The sequence below is a fragment of the Moschus berezovskii genome, chromosome 10 (assembly GCF_049115385.1).
Source record: "Moschus berezovskii isolate FMDL1 chromosome 10, NW_MosBer_1.0, whole genome shotgun sequence".
Taxonomy (NCBI): domain Eukaryota; kingdom Metazoa; phylum Chordata; class Mammalia; order Artiodactyla; family Moschidae; genus Moschus; species Moschus berezovskii.
In genome coordinates, this window is record NC_142469.1 from 101,268,043 (window position 1) to 101,280,980 (window position 12,938).

Genomic DNA, 12,938 nt, shown 5'->3' on the forward strand with positions numbered 1-12,938 from the left:
TACCTACTTGCACAGTTGGGCAATTACGGACCCAGAGAGGCTGATGGTGATCACAGAAGCAGATCTCAGAGGTGATTCACGGGACACGCTTGGCCGTCAGAAGCGACAAGCAGGGTTCAGCCCGGCCCCCGGCTGCCTGGCCACCGCCTGGAGCTGCAGTGCCCTTGGCGTAGGTGCCGAGCCGTTAGCTGGCCGCCTCCCCACTCCGATGCTCTCTTCTCTCAGAAGAAAAGTGCTGTCGTCTTCCACGTTGGCTTCTCATTTCTCAAAGTGTGTGTGCTCAGTCCTGTCCAACTCTTTACGACCCCTTGGACTGTAGCCCACCAGGCTTCTCTGTCCGTGGAGTTTTCCGGGCAGGAATACTGGCGTGGGTTGCCATGTCCTTCTCCAGGGGATCTTCCCAACCCAGGGATCGAACCCGTGTCTCCTATGTCTCCTGCCTTGGCAGACGGATTCTTTACCACTAGCACCACCTGGGAAGCCCCTCTCAATTCTCCAAGTTAATATTCAGGTCACTAATTTCACTGTTCTGTGTTCCCTCATTGCAAGCCCCAGGTCCTCCACACGTGAGTACTATTTTGCAGGCTACCAGTTATACAAGCTTTACCCAGAAAGGAGTCTGGAAGAAAAGTTTTTAAAGACCTGGAATTCATAGAAGGAGCGTTCAGTTCACTTCAGTTCAGTCGCTCGTGTCCGACTCTTTGAACCACAGCATGCCAGGCCTTCCTGTCCATCACCAACTCCCGGAGTCCACCCAAACTCATGTCCATCAAGTTGGTGATGCCATCCAACCATGAGGAGGTGTCTTTCCTCATTGTTGAATGTTTTAGAGATGAATATGAGAACCAAAATAACAAGATGATAGAAGGAATCCAGTCTGAACGGAAATTGAAATAGAGCCCACTTCATGGAACTTCAGGGAGCAAAATTTAAACCTTACATGAAAAATAAATATGAGGATACTCACTGTAGAGTTATTTATAACAGTGTAAAGAATTAGGCTTCCCCGGTGGCTCAGTGGTAAGGAATCCACCTAATGCAGGAAACTCAGGTTCAATCCCTGGGTTGGGAAGATCCCCTGGAGAAGGAAATGGCAACCCACTCCAGTATACTCCTGCCTGGAAAATCCCAAGGACAGAGGAACCTGGCGGGCTACAGTCTGTGGGGTCACAAAGAGGTGGACATGACTAAGCGACTAAACAACAAAACATTAGGAGCTTCAATGTACAACAGTAACAACATGGATGAATGGACTATTGTATGCTCCTGTGATGACTGTTATGAAGGAAGTCATTAAAACTAATGTCAAAAATATATGATGACTATGAAAATGATGTAAAATACAATGTAAAATTAAGATACGCAAAATATAAAGTTGTATGTCCTGTGTATGTTAGTATGTACATAAGCACAGAAAAATGATTGGTAAGAAATATAAACAGGAGTTTTTGCACTTGGATTGACCACAATTTTTTTTTAAAAGATATTTACCTTTACCTTGGATTAGACTATTTTATTTTTTATGTTTTAAAATTTTTGGCCTTTCTGTGTGGCATGCAGGATCTTTGTTCTCCGACCAGGGATTGAACCCAGGCCCCCTGCATTGGGAGCTCAGAGTCTTAACCATGGACCACCAAGGAAGTCCCCCTTTTTCTTTTCTTTGCCACCTAGAGCAACTTGTGGGATCTTAGTTCCCTGACCAGGGATTGAACCCAGGCCCTTGACAATGAGAGCACAGAGTCCTAATCAATGGGCAGCCAGGGAATTCCAAATTTCCAAAAATTATCTTACATTAAGTTTTCCTTTTTTTTTCATTCATGTATTTCTGATATTCCAGATTCTCTATGATGAGCATATATTACTTTCATAATCAGAAAAAAAAAGTAAACGTTGTTACATAAACTCTAGTTGGTGTCATTGCAACCAGTATTTACTAGACTCATTGCCTGACCTTGGCACATCACACACGGTGGGAGAGGGGAGTCTGAGCTGCTGTCTGTCACCCTGAGTCTGCAGAATCCCCTGGGTGACTCACCTAAACTGCTCATTAAAATGCAGATTCCCAGGCCTCCTCCTGAGCCCACAGATCAGAGCATCTCGGAGATTATGGCCTGGGGGTCTGCTTCTAGCACATCCCCCAGGCGAGCCTTTTACACAGTAATGCGTGAGGCCCACTGCCTTTGTGTGCTTGTGTGCCAAGTCACTTTAGTCGTGTCCGATTCTGTGTGACTCTGTGGACTGTAGCCCTCCAGGCTCCTCTGTCCATGCCTCCAGGCAAGAATACTGGAGTGGGTTGCCATGCCCTCCTCCAGGGGGATCTTCCCGACCCAGGGATCGAACCTGCATCTCTTAACATCTCCTGCATTAGCAGGCGGGTTATTTACAGCTAGTGCCACCTGGGAGTCCTGTGTCACTGCCTTAAGTATCACCAGTGCATATGGAGCATATCACACGTGTGAGACTCAGACAGCACTGGGGGATGTGATGCTGATCTCAGAGGATGGAGGACACATAAGCCAGGAATCCGTTGAGTGAGGACCCCATCCATCGTCCCCTCACCACCTACCTCCCACACCTCTCAAGTCAGGGAAAAGACCAGGACCCTCAGAAACTTCTCCATTCCTGGCAGGTGGCTGCCCAGGAGGTGAGAGAGAGAGAGGCAAGGTGGCTGATGCCTGGACCACTCAGACATGAGCATCTGTCATCTTGGGACCCACAGAGTGGCTCCCAGATACCAGGTACTGGAGCACACCCTGGGATTTCTAGGAGAGTAGGATAGAGTGCTTTGCCCCAGATATAAGTCTGGAGTCTGGAAGGGAAGGAGAGAGCAGACCCAAGGCCTCGACAGAGAAACACCTAACCTGCAGAGAACGACATGGCAGCATCCGGGAGTACTTTCTGGAAAGACCTTACTCCAGCTCAGCTGGGCTGGGAAGGAACCTGCCTCTTCCCCCAGCTCCACGCTGGAAGAGGAGCCAGGGCAGGTCTGGGTGATGTGAGAGCACCCATGAGTGGTGGGCTCTTCCATTGCCCCGCCCTGACCATGTGGATGAGAGAGGAAGTGTCCTCGCCACCCCCACCCCCAGCGTAATTTCTTCTACATTAAGGGAGAATGTGTATTCTTGCCTTATTTCCAGTTCCTGGTTCTTGAGAGATGCCTAGCAGACAGACACCCTGCGAGGAATTGTACAGCCCAGGCAGCTCCGTTTATTAACACTGTTCCTGTGTGAATGCTGAGTCACTTCAGTCAGGTCTGACTCTTTGTGACCCTATGGGCCAGGCTCCTCTGTCCATGGGATGCTCCAGGCAAGAATACTGGAGTGGGTTGCCAAGCCCTCCTCCAGGGGATCTTCCCAACACAGGGATCGAACCTGCAGTCTCTTATGTCTTCTGTATTAGCAGGCGGATTCTTTACCACTAGCGCCACCGGGGCATCCAGAATGAATTTGGCCATTTCTTTCCCCCAGATGTAAAAAAAGATGGGAGTGGGGATTGGACCTGCCTCCAGCCGGCAGGGGCCACCTGTCCAGCCTGTCCAGGACCAAGTGCTGGGGGAGTCAGAGACTCAGACTGGTGCTCCCGTGGTCCAGCCGTGCAGGAACTGGTATGGGCAGCAAATGGGGTTGGGGGGATTGTTCACCACCCGTCACCCCCTCTGTTTCAAAAACAGGCAGCTGAGGGCCTCTGAAAGCCAAACTTCTGGGCTCTTCCAGTTTGTGGGGCTGCACTGCAATTCTGGGACTTTTCTAGAAGCCTGAATAAAATTGAAACACAAGGCACTCTGGTCAGCTGAGGGGCTCCAGGTGTGCAGTCACCCTGAGGGGCCCTTCAGAGCAGCTCTGTCCCGGGGAGGAGGCCTTAGTGTCCAGGCCAGCTCCAGGGTGCAGAACAGACCAGACTGTGCTTCCCTCTGGGACCGTCAGGGCCCCTGCAAAAATGAAATTGGGCTGAACCTCGAAGAATTTCTCTGTCCTTTTTTTTTTCCAGTTGACAAAAGAATTAAGAAATTCCTACCCTGCTGACCAGATAATTTAAAAAATATATCAAGCATCACATTCTTGAGAGTTAAAACTGTTGTTTGGCAATGGTCTCGGCTGGCATCTGCTTAGTATTGGGAAATGGGGGCGGGACTTCCCTTGGATAATCAGAGGCAAAAGGCATTACTTGTCATATTCCAACTCACTCTTCATGCCAGCCAAGCTGGGGACCTGAGCGAGTCACGTGATTGCCAGAGGGAGGGAAAAAACCATCATTACATTCAGAGGCATTGATATGTCTGTGTGGCTGGAAAATTGTAGGCCTCTAGAAACTTTCATAGGGTGCATGTGTATTTTTAAAATAATATATATTTTATTTTTGACTGACTGGTGGTGGTGGTGGTGGTTGAGTCGCTAAGTCGTGTCTGACTCTTGCGACCCCATGGACTGTAGCCCACCAGGCTCCTCTGTCCATGGGATTCTCCAGGCAAGAACACTGGAGTGGGTTGCCGTGCCCTTCTCCAGGAGATCTTCCCAACCCAGGAATCAAACCCGATCTCCTGCATTGCAGGCAGTTTCTTAACCAACTGAGCTATGAGGGAAGCCCTATTGACTGACTAGTACAGGCTAATCTTTAGAACTGGATGCTGAATCCCCTTCTTGTCCAAAAGATGTTCAGTGAGCTGTTGACTTTCACTGCAAGTCACGTTGTCAGCTATGGAAAGAAAACAAAGAAAAATGACATCACTGGTTTTCTTTTTGTCAAAATCTAGACTATGCTGCCATCGACTGCAAGGTGCTTACTCATAAATAAATTACCTGAATTCTGTTCCACTCACACATTTTTATTTCATGGTGATAATAGCCCTTTGTTGGCTTCCCCAGTGGCTCAGCAGTAAAGAAACTGCCTGCCATGCAGGCGACACAGGTTCGATCCCTGGGTCAGGAAGATCCCCTTGGAGGAGGGCGTGAAAACTCACTCCAGTATTCTTGCCTGGAGAATCCCATGGACGGAGAAACCTGGTGGGCCACATAGTCCATAGGGTCACAGAGAGTCGGACACAACTGAAGTGACTTAGCACTCACACATGCATATTTCTTTATTAAAGTCACTTTGAGCACCAGTAACAGCAGACAGAGTCACTACTGCTAATCTGAGGGGCAAAGGTAGATGCAGCTCTTCTTGCCTGATTTCCCGTGGCCTTGACCATTTTTCAGACCTGGCCCTGGAGAACTCAGAGGTTTGGGCCTTTGAGGACTGCTGTGGGCCCATCGTGGTGAGCGTGAGATGCTAGAGATTGGTGGGCGAGCTCCTGGTGCTGCTATTTTTAGTAAAGGAATCACATCGCGTCCTCAGGGACACAACCCAGAGTAAGAAGATTTGAATAATTTCATTTTAATCGTGGTAAGTGGAAAGGTGGTGAATTGGGATTATTGGTTTAATAGTGATCCAGATGAACAAGCATTTATTAAGTGCTTACCTATGGTGTGCCTTCAACCCGTTTACCATCTGCTTGTGGGACTAAAGCAGGAATACGAGAAATGAGTTCACGGAGAACACAGGCAAGTTATTTAGCGTCATTCAAATGTAGTCACATGCATATTGAAAAGCGCAAAGCAAAGTGGAATCAGAAAGTTGGAGAGCGTGAGCCCTGTACCTCAAAACAGTTAGGAAGCACTGGTCATCTCTCCAGTCCCGCTATACCAACCGGAGTAACCCAGGAAAGTTAAGTCACTCCGTGATGGCAGGGTGTGGAAAATGTAACTCGGTCTCTCGACTCCCAGGAAAAAGCAGTTTTCCCCTTGCTTCCTCATGGCGCAAATCTGGACAGTTATTTTGGCGGCTGAAAGAATGCTCTGCCCAGTAGCGTGAGATAAATGTTATGCTGAGATAGTCTGTGTTGAGTAAGTGAGCTAATTTTGTGACTTGGCCCCATGTCGCAGTCTGCGGCTGCCAGAAGATCAAGGAGAATTAAAATTCTGTGAGCTACCCATGGCCCCCGATGAGTCAAATAACCTCCTTCTACAGAGTCTCAGGAATGAGGAAAAAAAATCTAAAAAATATCTCACTACCCATCTTTGGAAGAGATAGAGAAGACATCTTTTTTAAATTACTGAATAAATTTATGAATTCATAACTGTTTTTCAAAGCAGCACATACGTCCATTGACATCTCATTTTAAGACACATAGGGAGCCAAAGTCTTCTCAACCCCTTCACAAATATTCTATGCCTCTTTTCAAACTCTGTTTTAAAAGTAAAATTCTTTTTCTTCACAAAGTAATAATATATGTTGATTGTGGAAAGCTTGATAAGCACAAAAGGAAAAATAGATTTTAACGTAAATACATTTAAATGTATTTCATTCATCCTATGAATCAAGTTTATCCATGGTTATGATCTGATATATCTTTCTAGTTTTTTTCTCTGAGTAGTATATTTTTACACAAACATGGGCTCACATTGTGCATTACTAGTTTGAAACAGATCTTTTCCTCCCTCTTAATGTGCTATGAACCATTCACCTCCATCTATAATAGGTATACAGTAGCCCAGTGTATGATCCTATGTCATAATTCTCTTAACCAATGTCCTAATTGACATTTAAGCTGTTCTCAGGTTTTAATAATATAAAACAGGGATGCAGTCAGTATTCCTGAAAGTTTCCCTTAGGTCAAAATGCCTAAGAATGCTGGGTCAAAAAATGTATTACGTTGTTAAGGTTTTGAGATATGTAGCCAACTTATTCCTCAGAAGATAATGATAATTTATATTTACACAAAAACTAATGAGATGTCTGTTCTCCTTTCTCTCACCGATGCTAAATGTTATCATTTAAAACTAATTTCTGGGTACTTGTCTGGTTGTTTGGTGGTTAAGACTAGGTACCCCTAATCCAGGGGCCTAGGTTCTATTCCTGGTCAGGGAGCTAAATCTCTCATGCTTCGACTAAAGAGCCCACACAAGGCAGAGAAGATCAGTAAGACACGGTGCAGACAAATTAAAAGAAATGAAACTAAACTCTGACTTCATTTATTTGAAACTGGGAGGAGCAGACCATGAACTTCTTAAATGTATTTGCTGCCCCTTTTCCTTCTTTGTGTGTGTGTGTTGCCTGTTCATCCTTTTTGCCCATTTTTTTAATTGGAATATTTGCTTTTTTCCTAATCATTTGCAAGAGCTCTTTAAAGATACTACCCTTTGTTACATATGAAAACAAATATGTTTGTACTTTATAATTTGCATTTTGTGGAGTTTTTTGACATACAGATTTTAAAACTTTAATCAGAACATCTTTTCTGTATGTATGCTACCTTGTCATATATTTAGAAAGGGTTTCCCCAACCCCCAAATCTCAAGTTTATGTATGTTTTTCTAGTTCTTGTATCTTTTTATTTTTTTACATTTAAATCCTTTGTATAAGACTTGAGGTATGGCTCCAACTTTAGATTTTTTTTCCCCCTAAAAGACTGTTTATCCTAATTCCATTTATTGGATAATCCATGCTTACCCTACTGATTTGAAATTCTATATCAGATACAGAATCTCATAGAATTTGCGTCTATTTGGGAATGCTCTATTTTTTTTTCAGTGTTTCATTTTTCCCCCCAGGACAATTATTTCCCCTCATCATTTTACTTTTGTAAATATTGTCACCTGTGTATTCTTCCAGATGGAACTTAGAATCATTTTTTTCCAGGTTGTCAAAATTTCCCCAAATTATATTGAGACTTTCCTTGGCAGTGTAATAGATACATAAACTCAACTAGGCAGAGAATGTCTCTCCATGTTTTTAAAAATCTCCTTCAAGTCTCTATATCTGTTTCATAGTTCTCTTCATGAGACCTCCTTACTATTTTGGGGGGTTAGGTTTATTCCTAGAATTTTGTGACTGTTTTTTCTGTTGTAAATAGGATTCTATCCCCCTTATAGTTGCCAAAAGTTGTTGCTAATATGATATATTCTAAACCTTCTGACATGTGTCAATAGATAGATAGATAGGTTTATAATAGTCAACTTATTCAAGATTCTTATTCATTTTAACCATTCTGTGTTGACTAAAAAGAAAAGAGTATGTGATCATAGTGGATGAGCATTTTTATTATAGTATATTTATAAATAGTAGCCACTAATTCTGTACTTCCATCCTGCGTTTTCTCAGTGCTAAAGATAAAATCTTATTGTACAGAATGAGATATGAGCTGGTTCTTGCACCCTTGCTACTGCGCTCATAATAATGCCATTCAAATTTCAATACAGGCTGATCAGATTTTCCTGGTGATAATGGTGGCACACTGCCCTGCCCTCGCGTGATTTCTAGTGCCCTGTTTTTACCTTTGATCTCATCTCCTTGTCTTATAATATTGCAAACGCTGACAACTCAAATTGATCTCTATCATTGTACAATATTTAGTAGCTTCGGACAATGCAGAAACTGTGCCCAATGGAGTAGAAACACACACAAATATTTCTCGCTCTGGCCTTCAATAGAAGAATTGATTTTCATTTATGCAGCACAGCGATTTTCTGTGTGTGTTCAGAGAACTTTGACCAAATTTGAGGGAAATTAAAATTTTGCAAAGACAAAGCCATCTTTATTTTGTTTTTGTTTAAGGGTAAGTCTTTGCCATCCATGTGGGAAAAGAAACAGTATGGAAAAAAAAAGATAGTCATTAATTTTCATTTTGCTTTGAGCATGTTTTGAATTAACTCAGTTTAAAAAGATCATAGCTACTAAGCACTTTGTTTTTTTCCTTTCTTTTAATTGTGCTAATTAGTGGGGGGGGGTGTGTGTGTGTATACACACACATAGATAGATTAGGTAGAGATAATTTTGCCCTATAGGATCTGGACAGGCCCTCCCAAAAAGAAATTTTGATAATTATCAACATTATAGCATTTGACAGTTCAAGGTCTTTCCATGAACTACAAGCCCTTGAACTAAAGGCACTCAAATTGTCATAGTTTCAATGTGGAGAAACTAAGGCCTGTTTTCTCCATTGGATAAAAAAAAAAATCACTCTCTTCGTCAGTGCCATTCGTCAAATACATTCCTACTTTCAGGAATGTATGCTTTTAGAACAATCCTTAAGAATGTCGAATTTATACTCGTGGAATCATTTTTGCAGTAGAATGAAGGCTGATGTTTGCCACTCCACAGTCACCAGGTTCATCCTCATAGCCATCTCCCGAGCTGTATGAGAGCACACACATGGGGACCAAACCTCCCCTTTAATGAAGTTGAATTGAATGGGCCTTCCCTACCTGAACTTGGCCTCCACTCCAGACCACAGTTATTATCTCTCATGGTATTTTGCTATCTGTGCCTCCTGCAACCACAAGACAAGACAAGTAGGTTGAGAATCACTGCTCTGGATGATCTTGATCATCAGCTAAGTTTAAGATCTATTATTAAAAGTTGTTTTGCTTTTTTTTTTTTTGTTTGGTTGATTTTTTTAAAATATTTATTTATTTGGCTGTCCTGGGTCTTAGTTGCAGTACACTGGATCTTGGATCATCGTTGTGGCATGCTGGATCTTAAGGATCTAGTTCCCTGACCAAGGATCAAACCCTGGTCCCAGCATTGGCAGCGTGGTGTCTTAGCCGCTGGAGCACCAGGGAAGGACCAAAATTTACTTGTTTGTGCGCTTAAATTATTAAAAATCCATACTCTGGGTTTATCTACCTCCGTAGAATATGAGCCACAAAAGGACAGAGGAATGATCTTATTCATACCATATCCACAGCACGTGGAAGACTATTTAGCATATAGCAAGTACCTGTGAAGAGTTGACTCATTGGAAAAGACCCTGATGCTGGGAGGGATTGGGGGCAGGAGGAGAAGGGGACAACAGAGGATGAGATGGCTGGATGGCATCACCGACTCGATGGATATGAGTCTGTGTAAACTCCGGGAGTTGGTGATGGACAGGGAGGCCTGGCGTGCTGTGATTCATGGGGTGACAAAGGGTCGGACACAACTGAGCGACTGAACTGAACTGAATACATATTCAAATGAGTGACTAAATAAAACCAGCACTGGGTAGCTCCTGAAGCTCACTCTTTGAGACCACCCTTTATGTTTTCTATTAAGTAGACAGAAAAAGGTTGCTTTGCCCATTCTCTACAAATACTTCTATTGTGTTTTTCTCAATCTCTTGTTAAAGTCCTAAGTAGTCAAGTTCTCATGGGGCTAAGAAGTGCCTATTAAAGTTCTCATCTGACAAATGTTCTTTTCTTGACAAAGTTCTCCCCGAAAGGAGATCCAGCCCACAAGCCTTTTGATGACCAGGTCTAGAAGAAGCCCTAATCCTCTGTGGTTTCTAAGTGCAATTACCTCCTGCAACTCAAAACCGCGTGTAGGGGAGGCCAAGTCAAGCCCGAGCCTCTTTATGAAATGTGGGTTTGCCCTTTACACTCATCATTTCCCGCTTCTTCGCCTGTCAGAGCTCACAATGTAAGCATTTCCACCACTTCTGACTTCTCAATTTATGCAGGTGAGGGGCTTGGCGTCCCTCCCTCTCAGAGTCAGAGAGTGTGACTCCTGCCCTGTTCAGTTCTGATACCTGAGGACTTCCTAGGCAGCCATGGTCCCCACAGCCAGCTTTGCTGGCCCTGCTGTGCCTGAAGGCGGGACCACCAGAGCAGGTTTGAGCCTCAATGGAATAAAGGTGGTACCCAGCACCACCATCACCCGCGCCTCCAGCAGGCAGGCCCGTCTCTTTTATGGAAGATGCCGGGTCCCCTTGCGGCTCCCCATCCCCAGGAATTTGTTGTAGGTACCTTCATCCCTGCTTGGGGATTCCTCTCTAGGTCTCTGCATCTTTAGATGACTCTTCTCCATTTGAGGGCAAGTCTGTGGTCTCTTGTGGTGGCCAGCCCCAGGCTCTTGCCATCTTTGTGCATGTGGGCATGATGGTTAATCCCTCTCACCAGCCAGCAATCTGGTTTGTTTCCAGGGCGCTCGGTCCAGCCCCAAGGGGATGCAGTTGCTTCCCGCCCCGTCCTGGCGTCCACTCGTCTCTCAGCGTCACCCTCTTTTTCCTAAGGTCCCCACCAGCTCCCACCTCTTGCATCCCATTTCCTTTGCTGGTGTGCCAGCACATTGGCTCCCTGCCCCGCACTGCAGAGTGGGGGTGTCCTCGGATGGCAGGAGAGCTAAGCACACTGGGGAAAGCCTGGGCCTCCTCTCCAGCATCTGGGCTGCGCTGATGCTCAGTCGGTCTCCCGAAGGGAACCCAGTATTTGGGTTTTCCTGAGAGCGGATGACACACGCTAAGGGACGCAGCCACACTGTGCCCTCCTTCCATCCACTGGGCACCCCTCGCTTTTAAACAGGAGTGAGCGCCTCAAAGCTTGCCCCTGGCCCTCTTGCCTTCCGACACCTGACATTACCTTCCTCCCCTGTCTCACTGTCGGACGTTTATCTCCAGCCTCGGCCCTTCCTCTGAGGTCCCGTTCTGTATACACACCTGCCTGTATGGTGATTCCTCCCACTTAATACCAGGAGGAGATCTCCCATCCCCACTGCGCCTTCCCCCAAATCCTGAAGCTCATCCTGGTCACTTGTTTACCACATCCGTTAATAATTGATGTTCAATTCAGTCGCTCAGTCGTGTCCGACTCTTTGTGACCCCATGGACTGCCAGGCTTTTCTGTCCATCACCAACTCCTGGAGCTTGCTCAAACTCATGTCCATCGAGTCGGTGACGCCATCCAACCATCATCCTCTGTCATCCCCTTCTCCTCCTGCCTTCAATCTTTCCCAACATCAGGGTCTTTTCCTGAGTCAGTTCTTCGCATCAGGTGGCCAAAGGATTGGAGCTTCAGCTTGAGCATCAGTCCTTCCAATGAATATTCAGGACTGATTTCCTGTAGGATTGACTGTTTTGATCTCCTTGCAAGGAGATAACTGATGTTACCATTTCAATATTTCTTTAATCTATTTATTCCTCTCCCTCCTCACAGCATCACCATGTTGCAGACCGATTTCATCTCTAGCTTGTATTTGAAATCCCTTCTAACTGGTCTAAAATCCATCTTGCTTCTCCCTCCCCCACCCCAATCCATCTTTGAAACTGCAGTCAGTGTGATATTTTTAATTCCTACACAGCGTAGAATGCTTTTTGGCTTCTATGTTAGGGTTCTCTGTCTGGAGAAAAAGAACCAACAGGAGCTATAGATAACAGGAGTTATAGAAAAATAAATCCATAGATTTATTTTTAAGGAATTGGCTCATGCACTTGTGGGGGCTGGCAAGTTTGAAATTTGTTGGGTAAGCTGAAAAGTCGGGCAAGAGTTGTTGTAGTCTTGAGTCCAGATTACTCTGGGCAGCAGGCTGGAAACCCAGAGGAGCTTTCTTACATTGCCATCTCGAGGAGAATTTCTTCCGTGTTGGGGAATCTACTTTGTTCTTAAGGCCTGCACCTGATTGACTGAGGCCCACAATCCGCTTTACTCGAAGTCTACCGATTTAAATGCTCATCTCACCTAAAAATACCTGCAAAGTGACACCTAGACTGGTGTTTGATGAACATCTGGGCACAGAGCTTAGCCAAGGTGACGTGAAACTCTGCCTGCCTGAGCCTCACCTCAGACATCAGCTTCAGTCCTTGAAGACAGATGTTTAAGACAAAGTGACTTAGAAAGCTTTTATTTTTTTTTAACTTTTTATTTTATGTTGGGGTGTAACCGATTAACAGATCATGTTGTGGTAGTTTCAGGTGAACAGCGAAGGGACTCAGCCATACATTCATGTATCCATTCTCCCCCAAGCCCCCTCCCATCCAGGCTGGACTTGGCAAAGCTTTTAACTGGAGGAAGAGGACTGTCACCCTCCATGAACCCTCATATGCATTTTTGTATTTGAATATTTGTGGAAGCAAAGATGCTGCCATCCAAAATACTTGTGAGAAAATGTCCACATTTTTACTCTCTCAAGTGGAAACCTAACCATCTGTA

General features: G+C 44.9%; 1 protein-coding gene and 1 long non-coding RNA gene across 3 annotated transcripts in view; one reads left to right on the plus strand and one right to left on the minus strand.

Annotated features, from left to right (window-relative positions):
* The window catches only part of ZDHHC14 (zDHHC palmitoyltransferase 14), a 296,791-nt gene that overhangs the window by 196,219 nt on the left and 87,634 nt on the right, over window positions 1-12,938 (plus strand). The gene's annotated exons all lie outside the window — the stretch shown is intronic.
* Window positions 4,210-5,756, minus strand: LOC129560959 (uncharacterized). The gene is made up of 3 exons (XR_008686893.2): window positions 5,636-5,756; window positions 4,797-4,997; window positions 4,210-4,692 (listed from the first exon to the last, which is right to left on the minus strand). It is a non-coding gene; the product is annotated as an uncharacterized LOC129560959 (long non-coding RNA).